Here is an 18,242-nt window from a genome sequence, read left to right on the forward strand (position 1 = left end):
CCATGTATAATTTAAACGGTTTACAAGTTATGATCGAGGAAAGAGTTGTTGAACGGCAAAATGACCAAAGATGACAAGAAGAGAACGCCAAAGATGACGCCGACGATGCCGAGGCTATGACCACATCTCGTCTTTGTATTCTTCGAAAATCAGAGGAGCTAAAAAGTGAGACCAATGCAAAGGAATGTAAGCCAAATTTGGTCTATGTTGCTTTTTATAAACAACCAAAGAAATCTGAACATATTGTGCAGTTTAAATAAGTTCAGTCCATTACCATTAAAATAATATACAACACATGAAAGTTTATTAGAAAAAGAAAACTGAATCGATTTAACAATGAATCCAATCAGTGGTATATTTCAAAGTCAGAGATGTAGTTTGACTCATTAATTCTACGATTTAGACCCTGTTTGAAAATAATGTTTTATGCCAGGGACAAATAACTTTATAAATGGTTCTGCACAATACTGACCGAAGTTATATGTAGGGTTGAATGAACAATTGAAACACTGCGCGATACTGACCAGAGTTATTATGGTTGTATGTACAATTGAAATGCTTCACATTGCTGGGCAGAGAAATGTATAGGTCAGAGAAATATGTAGGGTTGTATAAGCGAGTGTAATGCTGCACATAACTGACCAGAACAATATGAAGGGGTTGTATAAGCGATTGTAATGCTGCACATAACTGACCAGAACAATATGAAGGGGTTGTATAAGCGATCGTAATGCTGCACATTACTGACCAGAACAATATGAAGGGGTTGTATAAGCGATTGTAATGCTGCACATAACTGACCAGAACAATATGAAGGGGTTGTATAAGCGATTGTAATGCTGCACATAACTGATTGTATTGCTGCACATAACTGACCAGAACAATATGAAGGGGTTGTATAAGCGATTGTAATGCTGCACATAACTGACCAGAACAATATGAAGGGGTTGTATAAGCGATTGTAATGCTGCACATAACTGACCAGAACAATATGAAGGGGTTGTATAAGCGATTGTAATGCTGCACATAACTGACCAGAACAATATGTAGGGTTGTATAAGCGAGTGTAATGCTGCACATAACTGACCAGAACAATATGTAGGGTTGTATAAGCGATTGTAATGCTGCACATAACTGACCAGAACAATATGTAGGGTTGTATAAGCGATTGTAATGCTGCACATAACTGACCAGAACAATATGTAGGGTTGTATAAGCGATCGTTATGCTACACTTTGCTGACCAGAGATAATTAAAAGGTTGTATAAACAATGCTGCACTTTTAAATATGTTAGTTTGTATTGACAATAGCTGTATCGGTAACGGTTACTGAAGGATTCACGTGATCCAAGCATGACCCTAGTTTCAGGGACTTGCATGGGATTCGAATTTGAAATGTCTTCATGACAAAACTCGACGTTGATTATTAAGGCATCCGCAGTGAATTTACTTAAAACGACTACGTTCTGGTTCAAATGTTTTGGTAGAAAGGAATTGTTCATTTGTCTATAAGTGTTTATTTTAAAAACAAACATATTCCAGTAGTTTCTGAACTGTGTTTTACAGCACGTTAGAGTATTGATGCTTGTTATATTATGCTTGTTATTATGCATGTGTCGCTTTCAAACGAACGCTTCCGAAAACAACATATAATATACAAAAAAAGGTTTTTAAAGGCCGCAGGATTTAAGCTCTACAAACAAAAGACTTGAAAACACAATGTACGGTCTTTCCAAACCTCTTTAATTTAGAGCTGCTCCACGTAATTTTTGGAAAAACATTAGTTTTTAAAAATCCAAAAAGGGGATAGAAATGTACTATTGCGTAAAATCTAATGGATATAACATTTAAAGCATTCATTATTCAAGTTTTCTAGAGATGTGTATACGATATAACCCTTTGATATATGAAGCCATTAAACAATAGTCTCTGAACGGGTCGAGATCTGCATGAATACAGTTTCCTTTTGTTATCTTACTAACATATCATTTGTCATGACCATAACACTTTCGGTAAAGAAGGGCGTGCATTAGGCTAACAATATAAACAATAAACAGATCATACTTTTCCCATGAATATTTTATTCGACACTTATGAGGTATACAAAGTATTCCATTCAACAATGAGAGATAATGACAGCTGTGTAGAAGTGTATTCAAATATTATTGCTATACTCAACATCACAGTATATATATTATGCTATCTGGGACCAATAATATCTTACTCCCAGATGCTATGGAATGTGCGCTGTATGCTTTTGATTTTCCACAATAGCTCAATGCATACTTCAAGCACTCCAAACCCTCTGGAGATATTTGCTGTAAGCAGATAAGAAATGTCCATTCGTGATATTGTTTTAGTTATGGTTATTGCAAATCTTCACTATGTGCAAGAGAAAAGAGCATGTAGTAATCAGTGGTCTTTCTTATTAAGTATGCCCTTGAGGTTATAATGTTAGTGTTCAATAATAGCGTTTCAGCGGGCTAGGTACACCCGCTCTATTTTCTGTAGATTTCCGAAAGTGTACTCTTACATATACTCATGAACAAAACATTCGACAAATCCATGATTGTCATTGGTCCACACGTAAATGAAAACACAATGCAAGGGTCTTGTTACAATGAATTATTCATCCTAAAACGGCTCAGATCCTACACTCGGGACAGCAAAAAAATCATCTGAACAAAAATGTTAAAACCTGTATATTTAAGCATATGCTGTTATTTATTATACCTCACGTGACATGCCCATGTTAAATTTTCGTGCACCAATAATGGGCTATTTAATGCTGTCACATACTGACAGTACGGTTTTGACCTGTTTACATAGCACGTGTGTCTAAAAAAGACAAATTTGGTTTCGCAAGTTTGAGTTGGAAAACGCTTATCAAATGTGTTGTAAATCTGTAAATTCCATGTATGCTCACCCTTCATGGCATCTGATATTTTTTTATAATACTGAACACCAATTTGTATACCGATAACGTCTGCAATTGTGCAAGGAGTCAACAAGATCATATCGACTATGAAGTGATTATCTTTTTCCGGCCTTAGTGCTACGTCATATGACAAACTGTTTCCGGTTTAAATGATATTCTGTTTCAAAATTTATGTCAGTGAATTTGCTGTTTTTTGTGTAACAACAATGTCATTGTTACATTTTAAGGCCACACCAAGTTCATGCTTCATTTTTTGAACATGTAAAAATATATTTAAAAAATATTTGTGCGACCGCACCGATACTTCAATCGCCAACCAGATTTTGTGTGGTAATAAAAAATCAAAGGGTAAAATAATCAATTTTCGTACGTTAGTTAAATTATTTTTGAAAAGGGAAGTGATCGATGCATTGGTTTAAATAAATTCAATCAAGATGGCTTCTTCCGGTATAAACACCGTGGCTCGAATTTTGGATTTTTATTCTAACTTTGACAAAAAAATACGTTGTGACCATACTCGAAGTCATTGTTCATCATTCCATGCACTAAAGAATTTTAATTGTATCATTTATTATGCAATATAACATGTGTATCTGATACTGGTAGCTATTATAGTGCGTAATAAGTGATTCTTTTTCGATGGAAATCGGAATGATGAATACAAACCAAATTAACTTATCAAGTATTATTTGATTCAAGACATGATACACGTGACCAGAATTTGATATTACGACGCCGATGCTGAAGAAGACAGCTTAACTTAACAGGAACATGTTTCATTGATGTTTTTTGGTCATTTTTTGACCAAATTCAGACAAAAAAAAACAGTTTCGAACAAATATCTTTTCACAAATACTGATATAAACACTGGTACGGATAGACAAAAAAAATACGTCAGTCTAACCTTTACTATGTTTACTACCTTTATTTTTGTTTTGTTTTACAGCACAATCTATGATTATAAAAACAACTCCCTGATCATAAAAGTACTCTGAACATACTCTTCATACTTTTCATTTCGATAAGCAAATGCCATTGCATTAACTGTGATATTCGAAAGGAAATTAAGATGTATATGGAGTCTGATTTTTGATGCTGTCTGTCTAAAACATCATTTTTAAACATCCGAAATCAATCCTAATAAACGTCTAAATACAGTTACAAATGATGTTAAAGTGATTCAGGCAGATTTATAAATAATTAGTTGTTCAAACTTTTTCTTTAAAGCAGGGTTATTTTTATTGTGAATGATTATCATACTTAAAATATGTTTTAAGTATGTTAAGAAATTGTATTTATCCATTTAATGCGTTTACTAAAACGTATGAATAAATAGTATGTTCGTATTTCGAATATTTTCCCACTGTCCAGTAAAGGTTCAGTTCAAGATTACATTCAAATGAGTTAAAGGGCAACTATATTGACCAATCTTTCTTATTTATATTGATTATAAGAAAAAAAATTCTTCGCTCGCTTCCGGTTTTATGAAAACTGACAAAATTGTATTATTTTTTTTCGCTCGCTCAATATAAAATTTGTTTTGGCAAAAATCCGAGGAACAAAACATTTATTTGGTGTAAACTTCTATCAATTGTTACAGAAAAAAATAAAAAATAAACTTGGAAGTTAAGTGATGGTGAAAGGACTTTATGTTATTGCGTTAGGTATTATTATTATTATTATAATAAATAGTGCATGTCTACCAGTTTGACAGTACATATTGTAAACATTCGGTAAACTGTAACAGTATTTCTCCGAAGTTCACATTATGTACTGTCACACTGGAAGCCATGCAATATTTATATAAAATGCTTCTGTTGACATTTGTAATTACATCATCATTGAATTATTAACTTTCATACCAATCGTTCACACATGTCCATTACGAAAAAATATTCTTAAAAAATGCTTGTTAACAGTGTTAATCGATTTTGGTAATCCCTAAAGTTGTCAAGGAACTGTCATTTTCGCCGTATTGTTTATGTTGGAAACTGCAAAGTACTTCGTGATACATCACTGAATTTCCAAACATGAATGTTTAATATCTCCAGCGTGTATTGTCATATCGTGCTCTTTGTTGAATGCAAACATGTATTTAATTAATACATTTCATTACTTGCTACAGTTAACTTCAATGTCATTGCACTATATGTAACATTCGCGTGGTCCAGATTTAGATTCATATGGTTTTGTAAAGTATGTGTGCTGTGGTAATTTCAAATGGTTCAACGTTAATTGGAAAACAATTGATATCACCATGAAAACAGTAACCGCCCTTTGTTCAGAATTGTATGTTATTTCGATTGTTAAACATAATATCACTGGTTATTTCCTCGACCAAAGTACTGTCTTTTAGAACTAGATATTTCCGATTAAGCCTATTGGCTGATAAATTTCTAGGGATTTTTTTATTGATCAGAATTTCTTATTCCTAAATTCCTTGCCGACTGTCGGGTAAATGAGCGGCAGATTTCCAAATCTTAAAATCTTTTGATCAAATTTCATTAAAATTGTTGACTATCGATCAGAATCGACACACAATGACTATACAAAATACAGAAAATTTCCTAAAAAAGCTTTGCCATTACATTATGGAACAATAGTTATTAAAAAACCGATTCATTGTAAATTGCGCTGCTACTGTTATTGAAACCACAGTTGCTTGGAGTTGTACTATTTAATTAAACTTGAACGACTGGAGATATAAATTGAAACTAATTAAAATCAATAGACTTTGTTATGCCTCGTTCCACATCTATCCTGACAGAGACTAATCAAAGTGCTGAAAGCACTGATGGACTAGGGCTTCATTTAGGGGAATGTTGATAACCATGTTTTAAGCATTAAACAAATCGGCTCACATCACAAGGGGTCACTGTTTAATGGGCTAGCTTAAACTTTAGACTAAAACTGCTTGCAAGCTGCAAAGGAAATTTTAAAAGTGTGGGTAGAGGGAGGGGGGGGGGGGGCTAAAGTGTTTAATCAGATAAAGTCATAGTTCTTTTGAAAATCTCAATGTCGTTAAATCAGACCTAAACAAATTAATTTACGTGGTTGGCGTATGTTAACCAAAGTACACATACTTGTTTAATTTGATTAAATCATTTTATATCAAAGGTTTGTTATTTGCAGTTTCAGAGAAGATTTTCAATGATGTAATTATATCCTATATAGAAAACCTGTCACCTCTTTTTCAGGGGAGCTTTAAACCACAGGGCCATACTTTGGATAATATTTGTAAAAGACATCAATAAATGCAACAGTAGGCCATTCTTGTCTTGTCCTCTGTCTCTGTCCTGATAACTCCCTATCTCAATAGTTGCAAATGGTTGTAGGTTCATGATTCTCCTGGTCATTGGTCATACAGAAAGATGTTGAATGTAGAATCAAGAAGCTTTCATTTCAGGCACTCCGAATTGAAAAGAACTGTAACATTTGGAGTGCCTAGAATTTGTAAGATTCCTAGGCAACATGTATCAGGTGTTGCAGTACATTTACATTACTACAAATACTTTTACCCGTCCTTGTAAATCTAAAAAAGCTTTCATTTCGCAAAAGCAAATCATATATTAAACTATAATAAGGTTGCTTAATCAGAGTTTGAATAATTCTGATATCTAGATGTGCCTTTAATTGCAGCAATTTAATGTCCAACTCATGATGCCAATTGAGCTGGTTAAGCAATACTGCATTTCCTTGGTGTGGGGATTGCATTATATACTTGAATAAACAAACAGTTTTTGCGTTGGAAAGTACAATGTATTGACAATGTTACATGCAATTTTCTTGACCTGACTCCATCCAAGCCTTAAATCTTAGATCAACATGTACTTGGGGCTATGTGTTTTATCAATGAGAACTATAAATTATGTTCAATTTAGTGCCACTTATGATATATCATTCCGAATACAAAAACACTAGCATTTTCTTTAAAACCACTAGCATTAATATCCTATGTTATGATAAAACCATTGCTAATGTGGTAATTTGAAAACACTAGAAATTTTATCTGGTCAGGGTTTGACATAGTCTTTCTAGGCAGCTGGACTTGTTTTGCAGTTACTTTGAAAATCTTCAAAAGCTAAACTGATCAAGACTGGAGCAAAATCCTCACAATACCAAAAGGGATTTTAAAGACTTACGAGATCATTCTCATATCACCAATACCATTAGTTTTTATCTACAAACTTAAGTCAACATAAAAATGTTTTACATTAATATTGCAATGAATAAAACATATTGCAATAACATAGCAATCAAGTCTAAACATGAGATTTCAACATTTCCAGATAAACAATAAATAAGTTTACTTAATAATTTTCTCGATACTTACACAAGCTGGAAAATGGTCTCCTTTTGAATACTTCACATATTTCATGGCTTTCATCATTCAAACTAACATTTCGCTTGCTATTTCATTATTCAATGATTTGGTAAACATTCATAAATGATGGTTAAAATTAAGATTCATACTAATCATGCCTACCAAAAACACCTGACTGACCAATTAGAATCCAATTTCGGCAGGGCTTATTGGTGGTTCAGTGAAATCAACCATGACCTCCCACAATCTGCACTGATCAACAGTAAATGCATTATTTCCATTGTTCTTATTTTCATAAAGTTAGAAAACAACTGCAGTGAATAAAATTTATTCCTTATCACTGAGAGAAAGTTTAGAATGAACGAAGCCGACGGTTACATTTAGTAACCGTGGAGTACTTTTTCTAAGATTACATATACTTGAAAAAGTACTCCACGGTACATGCTCTACTCGGAACTGGGTAGATACCCCCTTAACACCATAGTTAAAACCAGAATGATTAGTTACTGGAGTAAACTCGTTTCATCACATGACTCGAAAATAAGTTTTTTGATATATAAAGGCATTTTACATAGTAATAATTCAGCCTGGACCAGTTACATCAAGTCAATACTTGATTCAACGGGTTATTCATACGTTTGGCATAACCAAACAAGAGTACCTGTAAAATATATCAGTAAACTTGTGAAATCTAACCTTGTAGACCAATTTCAGCAAAACTGTTTTGAACAATTTAATCTTTCGTCTAAGGGTAAAATGTATTCTCTGTTTAAGTCTGATATTAAATTTGAGGAGTACCTTAATATTTTACCCAAATCTCTACGTTTTACATTCTTGCATTTCCGCACTAGTAATCATAAATTCCCTATCGAAGTCGGTAGATGGAGACAGAATGCTGTACCATATGTCAATAGAAAGTGTACGTTTTGTAATTTAAACGATATCGGTGACGAACTGCACTATTTACTTACATGTCCATTTTTTAATCCTACCAGAAAACAATACATAAGTAGTCGTTTTTACTCAAGACCTAGTGTCTTACACTTTAGTGAAGTTTTAAATTGTATGAACCCGGATACCTTAAGGAAAACAGCAATTTTTGTTAAAATCTTAGTTAATCACTTTAAACGAATCTGATCATGTACTTTATAGTTTTTCATTTGATATCTCATAACTATATCGATTATATTGTATCCTAATTCAAATAAATGAATTTGTTTTGTTATAAAAAAATAAATAATATTAATATTTAAACTAACCACATTCCCCTTACTTACTAATTATATTTGTTTTGTATAATGATAAACTCTAAACCTGTTGTGTAGCCGCCATTAACCCACATATTTATACCTGTGTTAACATATATATATTGCGTTTTCACATGCTTTTACTTAAATGTAAACTGTGCTATAATAAAAGAATATTGAGTTGAGTTGAGTTGAGTGGGATATCAAATCCTACAAATGTATTCATCATTTTATGTAACCGTATTTAGTATAAATGTTAAAGTTTTGAAAGTCTAAAAAGTTTCATTTTTTGTATATTTTGTGCTTCATTTAATTTCATTGAAATTTGTTTTTTTTTAGTGTTCAATCCCAAGCATTCTTGTTCACATTTAAGTGCAAGAAAAGTCTCTAAATTATGATCTGAATAAATTTTTATATTAATGTTTGGTCACATAAAAGATAAACAATGTATTGTGCTTTTTAAAAATAACAGTTTTTCATCTGTTTAAAATTATTTCAAATGCTGTGCATTGAAATTTGATTATGAGTTTAAACAATGACAGGAATAATTCAAGGGAATGTTTTTTTGTGATTTCTAGCATTTAAGTTGTCTGAATCGCATGAATATTTATAAATTACGTAAGGTACCGGGTATTCTCAAATTGGTCACACTTGTTGAACTTTGTAATGTCTTCTTTTTGTCTGTCTCAAATTTAATACAGCATTGGCTTCACCTGTTGTTTATTAAAGGGACTGTACACCAGAATGGCACCAAAAAAGTTGGATTTTTTTCTTTAAAGAATCTAAGGACAATTTTTGAATGAACTATTTTACTCTTTGATATCGTTATTGTAAATAAAATACCAAAATGTAAAAACATTGCAGTGCAGTGTCGAATCCACTATGCTATGAAGACTGGGTGGAATTTCCAGATATATACCTAACTCGCTTAAATCACGTAATAACATCAACGGCAGATTACGCATAAGGAATGAATTATACTCGGTAGACATACAATGTACTTAGTAATCTTTTTAAATGGAAAAACACGAAATAACTGCTATTAATAAATCATTTGTAAACTATGTGCATCATCAGTTAGTAAGTTTCAATGCATTAATTCGGTACACATCGATACCAAGTTAATGTCAGGTTTCTATAAAAAAGAAAGTTTTTTTTTCTTTTTTCATTATTAACTGAGTACAGCCCATTTAAAATGTACCTTATGATGTCTGTGACTTATCAAATATTTAATAGTAATGGTCTGCAACCAAGATTTGTTTGAATTTTCAAGGTTTCAAACTGCATTGTGTATGCGATTGGAAAGCTAATCTTGAAAGCTCCCTTAGTATAAGTTTAAAAAAAATAACATAGACCCTGCAAGGTACTCATATTTGGATGATTCATAAAGATTTGCACAGTTATTTATGTATAATTGCATTTATTGATACAGGTTACCTTTTTCAAATCTATGATTAAGATTGCAAAATATAACTTATATAAATAAATATATATTCTTAACTTCTAATAAGTAATTAGTTAATTTGTCAACTGCGCACCCAAACACTTAATCTGTATGTATACGCAAGCTTATGCATCAGTCAATTAATTGTAACCATGCACCCCCCCCCCCCGGTCCAGGAAATAGCGGGGACTTTACTTTCGGTCCAGCCAACCCAAGCTAAAATCCCCGCCCTGCAGGGATGATCTTATGGCAAAGTCCCCACCAAATCCCCCCCCAGCACCCAAGGGACATTAGGTTAAGCCACATCTGCACTGTATTTTCCACGAAGACCCAATACTGCGGGGCCACCTGAAAGGTAAAAACACGGCCCATTTCCCCGGTATACCCCCGGATGTGGGGCCCTGGTTACAATTGACTGGTGCATGCTGATCCATAGTAATCCAATCTCATGCCAAGACGATTTCTGGTCTGACATCTCCAGGTAAGTTATTCTTAAGCATAAAAAAGCCTGGGCAGCATTTGAGAAAGACTGTTGTGAGGTTAAATCTTCATTACTTCACTATGCTTCAACATTGGGTGATTACTGATTTTCATTCTTGGCGAGGAAACAAAAAGTGAGCTCAAAGCATCTTCAGAAAAAGAACTTTATGCACCAGTCAAATGTAACCACGCCCGCCCCCCCCCCCCCGCCCATTCCAGGTCTGGGGAATACTTTGACTTTCAGTCCAACTAATCCCCTATAAAATCCCTGCCCTACCCTGCGGGAACGAACTGGTGGTAAAATCCCTGCCAAATAACCTCGCACCCAAGGATCTTTGCGGGAAGACAAAACCACCGCAATCATCAGGCACTGTGAGAACACCGCTGAAAGGTGAAAACACTGCCCTTTTCCCTAGTATACCCCGAGGGGGTGGTAACAATTGACTGGTGCATAATAAGAGTAGAAATCAAAAGTGAGCAGGCAAATGGCGATGGTTTATCACACAATGTCATTGAACAAAATGTACTTACACTGAGAATGGCTCCAAGACATTTCTATGCACATAGGTAAACACTCATCATATTCATAAGCCAGATGCTATGCACATATTCATACATTTGGCTTCATTTAAAATGAAACTTTATAAATGAGTATGCGCATATTTGATATTTCTTTACCTCCATTTTGCAAAATTGAAATCACATGATTTTATCAAACGAACTTGTATTGCTTGAAATTCTACGTGTCAAATTAAACATGCTATCCACGGTAAGATGACAATAAATCCGTTTGATGGTGGTAATCATTCAATGGCGACTCTATTGGTAAATTTCTTCAATATAACACTTATAAAATTCACATCATCAGCATCCGGAAGTAGTGATAACATGTACATGTGTGAATCATTCGACCGCTCTGATCAGAGTGAATGAGTCAATACAGCAGACTGGTACCCGAATTTACTTTTCCTCAAGAACACAAGTTATAACGTTATACAGGTACGCGGCATATGTTTTTTTTTATTTTACATTTATAGTATTTAAACAATCAATACCAAAAATCATGCTGTATTAAAAAAAGTGCTGAGTGACATACAATGATTAGTTAAAAAATTAACTTTGTATTTAAAAAGAAAATGTCACGGCTACATGCAAATTATGTCGAAACAAAGAACAGCCCTGTTAATAAATTAATACCAACATTCTATACAAAGGATAACAATACTTTTAAAAAAAAATAAAAAAATATCTTGGTTGTTTACTTCTTAGACCGCACAAGACATTTCGAATCCGCGACGGGCACCGTGGTAAGCTGATACTGGTCTCTTTTCGGATAAAAGAGAAAGCGGCTACCAGTCTATCAATTCAGAGCTTTGAACGGAAAATGTCGATGCGTACTTTTCCAATATGTTCATATTCTTATTGCATTTAATCTGACCGTATGCAAGAACATTCATGTAGTTAACCCGATTAACTCACTCGCTACGTCCCCATTTCTTGTGCTTCATTTAAAGAACATACAATTAGCTTGTCTTGTTAGGAGAACTATTTTTATTGGATGTTTTCATTGTAATCAGTTCTGGTACTTCTTTGATTATTCAAATTTGCAAACGGCAATCCAATTCAAATACAGCGTATGAATACATTACATCAGTGAACCCCCAGATTCGGCTTGAAAATGCAGACATCGCGATTACGGCTATGAACTAGGCCACAAGTGCCCTAGTCAAAAAACTAAAAAGAGAGCCAGATGTGTTACAATATGTACCCGCAAAAAAGAAATACTTATGTATTAGACCAAACCCCCATTTAACTTGAGAACCAGCGTCCATTTGCTGAATTATTGTTTGACCCAACCGTGTGCTATCAGAACTTCATGTTTACTTTAATACCATAAATACACAAGTGGCCACAAGAGTGAAAACACATGGCAATTGGATGAACTCGAAACTAACATAAAGTTTAAATTCGTGATATCCTTACCAACATATTAATATGTGTTATATTACATATTCAGATTTTATGAAGCGATTACTAAAAGCATTTTCAGTCTCCGGGTTTAAGATTGTTCATTGCACAATTACTTGCGTTGAGAATTATTTTTTTTGAAAAATATTTACAGGTTACAAGGAATAACTATTTAGATTTTTTTTCTAAAGCTATATTCGTGGTGAAGAGTCACGAAGAGTTGCATACATTGATAAGATTTACCATTTACGTGTTGACTTCATTCGGGATTGTTGGGATAAGAGTTGTGCACACAAACTGGCTAAAAAACCCAGTAAATTTACATTTGACTGACCGTTCCAAAGCTTTACCTAACAATCCTTGATAAACACCCCCAGTTTTTATATAGTATATATGTATTGTGTTGTTTGTGGAGTTTTTGTGCTGTTGTTCCAACTCAATGTTACTGATTTACATGATATTATGAATAAATATATTTGAATATTCAACTTAATGTACTTGCAAACTACCAGAAATAACGAGACATTTACTTTTGTTAACATTTATTTATTTTTAATTGGTTTTAATTGGGAATTGATGCGATCAATGTATTCCGAACCTATTTTTATTATTACGCAGTGGAAATTTTTATTTAATAAATAATAGAAGACATTACTGGAGTTAAAAGCGATGCAGGCATTAAGAGTTGATAAAAGTCTGTCCGCGCCATTCGCGGCGTGGCATTTATTGGTCACTGTGTATTGTCCCTTGGTTTCACACAGTCCATAACTGTTTTAATCTACGTTTATGTATCTACAGTCGAAACCCGATGGCTCGATTGCGGGATTGCTTACAGAATGTCTTCTTTTTTTATTTGTTACACAAAGTCTTGTTTACCTCGTTTGTTTTTGCCTCTCCGCAAGAGAAGAGTATTTATTGGACATAATTACACATCGTACAGTTCGTAACATGACTTATTCGATACTTAGAAAATATCTTTTGATTTTTATATTTATTATAAAAATACATTTATGCGAAAACAAGAAACAAGCAATTTTAAACAGTGAGTAACACAAACATAGCTTATAAGTTATATCAAAATGCATTGAAATTTATACAAAGATAACAATTAGACAGAACTAAAAGTAATGGCATGTTTATTCAAACTGTTAAACCATTAAAATTTGATAATGATTGTAATAAAATCAAGCGATTTTTATCAATTAGCGCCTTGTGCTAAATGAAGCCAAGAAAACAAATCAAGGTGTGAGATTCTTACTTGAACCCGCGAAAGTGACATCGACACAAGCAAACAAAACAAAGTTTGAAATTCGTACTTGGGACCGCGAAAATGACATCGAGCGTAGAGAAATATCGACCCTCAAGATATCGAGCCATCCGATCGAATTTTATATGAACATAGAGTAAAACAAAATCGGTCCTTTTAATCTGGTTCGAGCCAACGAGGATATCGAGGCAACGAGCTTCGACTGTATTTGGTATTTTTTGTATGTTATCCTTGGTAAATTCCTAACATAAGTCAATTTCTTAAAACAGAAATTCTCAAATGTTTTAACACCAAAGTGTATTGTGGTTTTTATCAAAAAGGTCAATGAACTTAATTCATCTTTATTTCTTCAGCTTTAATAACATATGAACAATGAACTACTATATTTATGATAGTGACTTAAGTTTGGAAATGACTAAAATTGCTTTATGGATACCGGCCCTGCTTTATAAACAATCAGTTAGTGAACTGCGTCGTCTATTCATTCCTTCTTTATTTTAGAGTCGAAATTCCCTATTATCTTGTGATTTCAGATTTCTACAATTTACCTTTTGATTTAGATACTGGTCATTTGTATTTTTGAAACATTTTTCTTCACTATTATGTTTGTTTTTGTATATTTTTCCTTGTAATATGTCATGTATCATGTGAGCTGCATAGAAAAATGTTGTATGTTTCACGTACATACCGTTATGTTTTGACAGTATGAACTCTTTTCACTGACCGTTCCAAGGCGGTAATCCCATCATATAACGGTAAAGCAATTTTTTTACGAAGTTATGGTTTGTTTGTGGTGTTTGTATTTGTGTCTGTGGTGTAAGTTTGTATTTGGTGTTTGTATCTGTGTATTGAATACTAATATGGTTGTCGTTTGGGCCCTTGCCCTGTGCCTCTAAGCAGGGTTTATTTTTAAATGTTCGACTACTGGGCTTGTCCCTGTATTGATCATTGTATCATAAATAAGTCTAGATATCTCGCATACTATTGTAAAAAAAACTCTTTTTTTTTTCTTTCAGTTCAGTAGGCGCGTACAGACGTTTTCGTCGAACTTTTCTCAGATAAATAAAGGCCATCAGCGGCGATTTCTGGCGATGTCTGTCTCGCCTTATGTCGTTACCTGTCGCGTAGAAATAGTGTCGTGACAGTGTAAGTGGGGTATCAACATGGTAATAATTCTAATATCTACATCTCTTATACATAACATTGATGTACTCCAGTTAAAGGGGCTATCTCACGTATGATAAAATAGCGAAAAAAAAGAAAATTGTCGAATACTGACATAAACTTTGCATCGATGTGTACAATGCATTGAAACTTACTGAAGTACCACATAGTTTACAATTTATTTAAGTTTAGCAGTTATTTCGTATTTTTCCATTAAAAAAGATTACTGGGTATGTCTACCAGGTAGAATTCATTCCTTATGAATGATTGGCTAGTCGGTGTTATCACGTGATATTACCGAGGTAGGTGTATAGCTTAATTATGTTACCCGATTTGTATAGGCCTTTGTAGCTCAGTGAGTAAGACGCTGGACTTTAATTTTGGCGACGCAGGTTCGATACCGGTCTCTGACACATTTTTATTTTACATTTTGGTACTTTTTTTACAATTATGATATCAAAGCATAACACATTCTATTAGATAATTGTCCTGAGATTCGTTACAGAAAAAAAACTTTTTTGGTGCCAATCTGTGACAGTCCCTTTAATGTCTGAAAATTCCTCGGGTTAATGCCATAAGGTATTAGGTGACAATCGCATATTGGACCAGCGGAGAAGATCTCTGACACCACGTAGAGACCACAACTGGAGTCCACTTTTCAAGCAATGTATTTTATTACATATTACATAATTATTTTATTTCATACATTATCTTATTGTTTCGCTTAAATCTTTAAAGTTTCATATCTAGAAGTTAGAATATATTGATGATAACCATTTCAAAACCGCTGCGTTGAGTTTAACACTAGTATTCAAATGATACTGACCTGTTTCTTGACAGTGAGGAGTTTGGTCGTTCAGGTTACATTCGCGTACAACTGGGGGATCATATGGACAAAGCTGGTCACAGGGAAGTGTAAACTAAAATAAACAAAAATCAGGTTGCGTATTTAAGGTCATTCAGAATATCTTAAAGGGACACACTATAGTTTATGCAAGAATATATTTATATTATTTGAAGGCATAATAATGTTTTACTCATTCGACTTTAAAGATCAAAACAAAACAATAAGCATCTTTGGCTGATAAAACATATCGGCGATATTTTGGAGCTTTTTTAAATGGAAAAAATACGGCCAGGTAGCTATTTAATGAAAAAGTCTAGTATTTTTTATCTGTACACAGATTTGTGTGCTTGTTTTTTTATTGATCATGAAGGTCAAATGAGTTAAACCTAATAATGCATTAAACATTTGACGGTTGTACCCCATAATGTATTTTCAAAACAAGAGTACCGGTACAGTCGGTTCAAGCGAGTATTGACACTGTTCCACTTACCACTATTGTTAATTAACAGTTTCCGATACTGCTTTCATTCTTTCTTTGTTCCGATTTTGTGCTTCCCATTGCTCTTTTAGAAAGTATTTATAGTGTATTTACAAAACTGTTTTCAAAAGACAAACGTGTGTTTATATGTATATGGCAAACTACAGAAACAAGTGCAGTAGTCGATAGTTTAAAAATAAACCCCGTTCAATGTTACATGGTCAGGGTCAATGACACAGAACAGAAAAAACAACCTTTCACAAACCAGAAACACGAAACAACAACACAAATCTCCACAAAGAACACACTACATATATGATGAATAAAATCAGGGTCCCTTAAGGATCAATACTCGGTCCCTTACTTTTTCTAATATACATCAATGATATGCCTTTAATTTCTTCCAATTCATGTATTGACTTATATGCAGATGATTCCACGTTATACAAAATAGGTCCAAGTATATTGAGCATTCAATCAGATCTACAAAAAAGTCTTAATAGTGTGAACTGTTGGTGTAAGACAAATAATATGTCAATCCATCCATCAAAAACCAAATGTATGATTCTATGTACTAATTATAAGGCAAAACATGCATTGCAACTTGAAATATCAATAGATGGATTGTCAGTAGAAAACGTGAAATGTCAAAAGGTCCTCGGGTGCATGTTGAACATACATTGTCATGGCATGCACATGTTAATACTGTAGTGAATAAGCTTAATTCAAAATTGGCACTTCTAAGAAGAATAGCATATTATCTAACAGACGACATGAAATTATTGTATTATAATGCATATATCATGTCAAACATGGAGTACTGTTGTAGTGTCTGGGAACTTGCACATTCCTCAGATACCACAAAAATCACTAATATTTAGTAAAGAGCGATTAAGCTAATAATGGAGTCGCGAACTAGCCACTGTGGAAACATATTCAAACAGTCAGGGTTGCTATATTTTGAAGACAGGTGCTATTATCACATTTCATTACTTGTTTTCAAAAGCATGAAATGTTTGACTCCTTCGTACTTCACAGAATTGTTAACATTTGCCAAAAATGAGCACTATATATCCCCAGTAAAAATGTCAGTGGAAACCACTTGGAATACCAGTGGAATACCACAATTACAAATGCATTTCAGTGGTAAACATGATTACACTGGTATTCCACTGGTGACCAATAATCAGTAGTGGCATGCCACTGGTTAAATTTATTTCAGTTGTATACCGCTGGATTTCCAGTGAACTGGATTAAGAAAATTAAGATAATGACTGAAATTAAATCAGGTTAAGTGCTAAATGTATGATAAGATATAAGGGTTAGTTTGGATTCTGGTTACATTATTAATACATGCTATTTTGTCGGTCGATGGGGGACACAGTAGGCCCCTTGGCCTTAGGGATGTACTCTGTTGATAGGCATAGGGGGGCTTGTCCTCTTGAAGCTTGTGGTAAATAAGCATTTATTGTTCCAAGAGTACATCTCAACATATCTTTTCTAGTTGTTAATGCACCTGTCAGGCAATAGTACCCCCCCCCCCCCCCCCCCGGTACACCAGGTATTGAGAGGGGAATGTGGCATGTTTTTACCTTTTTTGTTCATCAACTTCATATACAGATGAACAGTGATTTGTGGCTCAAATATATTCTTAACAAGGTTTTGAAAAACAAAGGAAGAATTTCTCATAAACAACTGGTTCTGAAATATTTTTTGAATTGGTTAAGAAATAGTTTTCACATACAACTTCTGTTTTAGTGCCATGCTGTTCATATATAATTGATAGGCTTTCATAGTCATTTATATGATTTTTAAACTTTACAATTAAGTTATCTTTTGTTAAGGCAAATGTCTGGAGTCGTTATTTTGCGATGACGTTAATGTGCCAACAGTAGTTTTTAATCTCCACTATTAGACAGCGTGAAAATGTAACACATTGGCTGATAGCTGGTAAGATCATTAATAGATGTGATTTCTATCCTCTAGAGCAATTCAAAGTCAATAAGTTGTCAAAATTTGCAAACACATCTGAACGACAACAATAATCGGCCATTTTGAATTGAACCGGAAGTTCATTTCTGCAGA

This window comes from Mya arenaria, chromosome 5 (assembly GCF_026914265.1).
Source record: "Mya arenaria isolate MELC-2E11 chromosome 5, ASM2691426v1".
NCBI lineage: Eukaryota > Metazoa > Mollusca > Bivalvia > Myida > Myidae > Mya > Mya arenaria.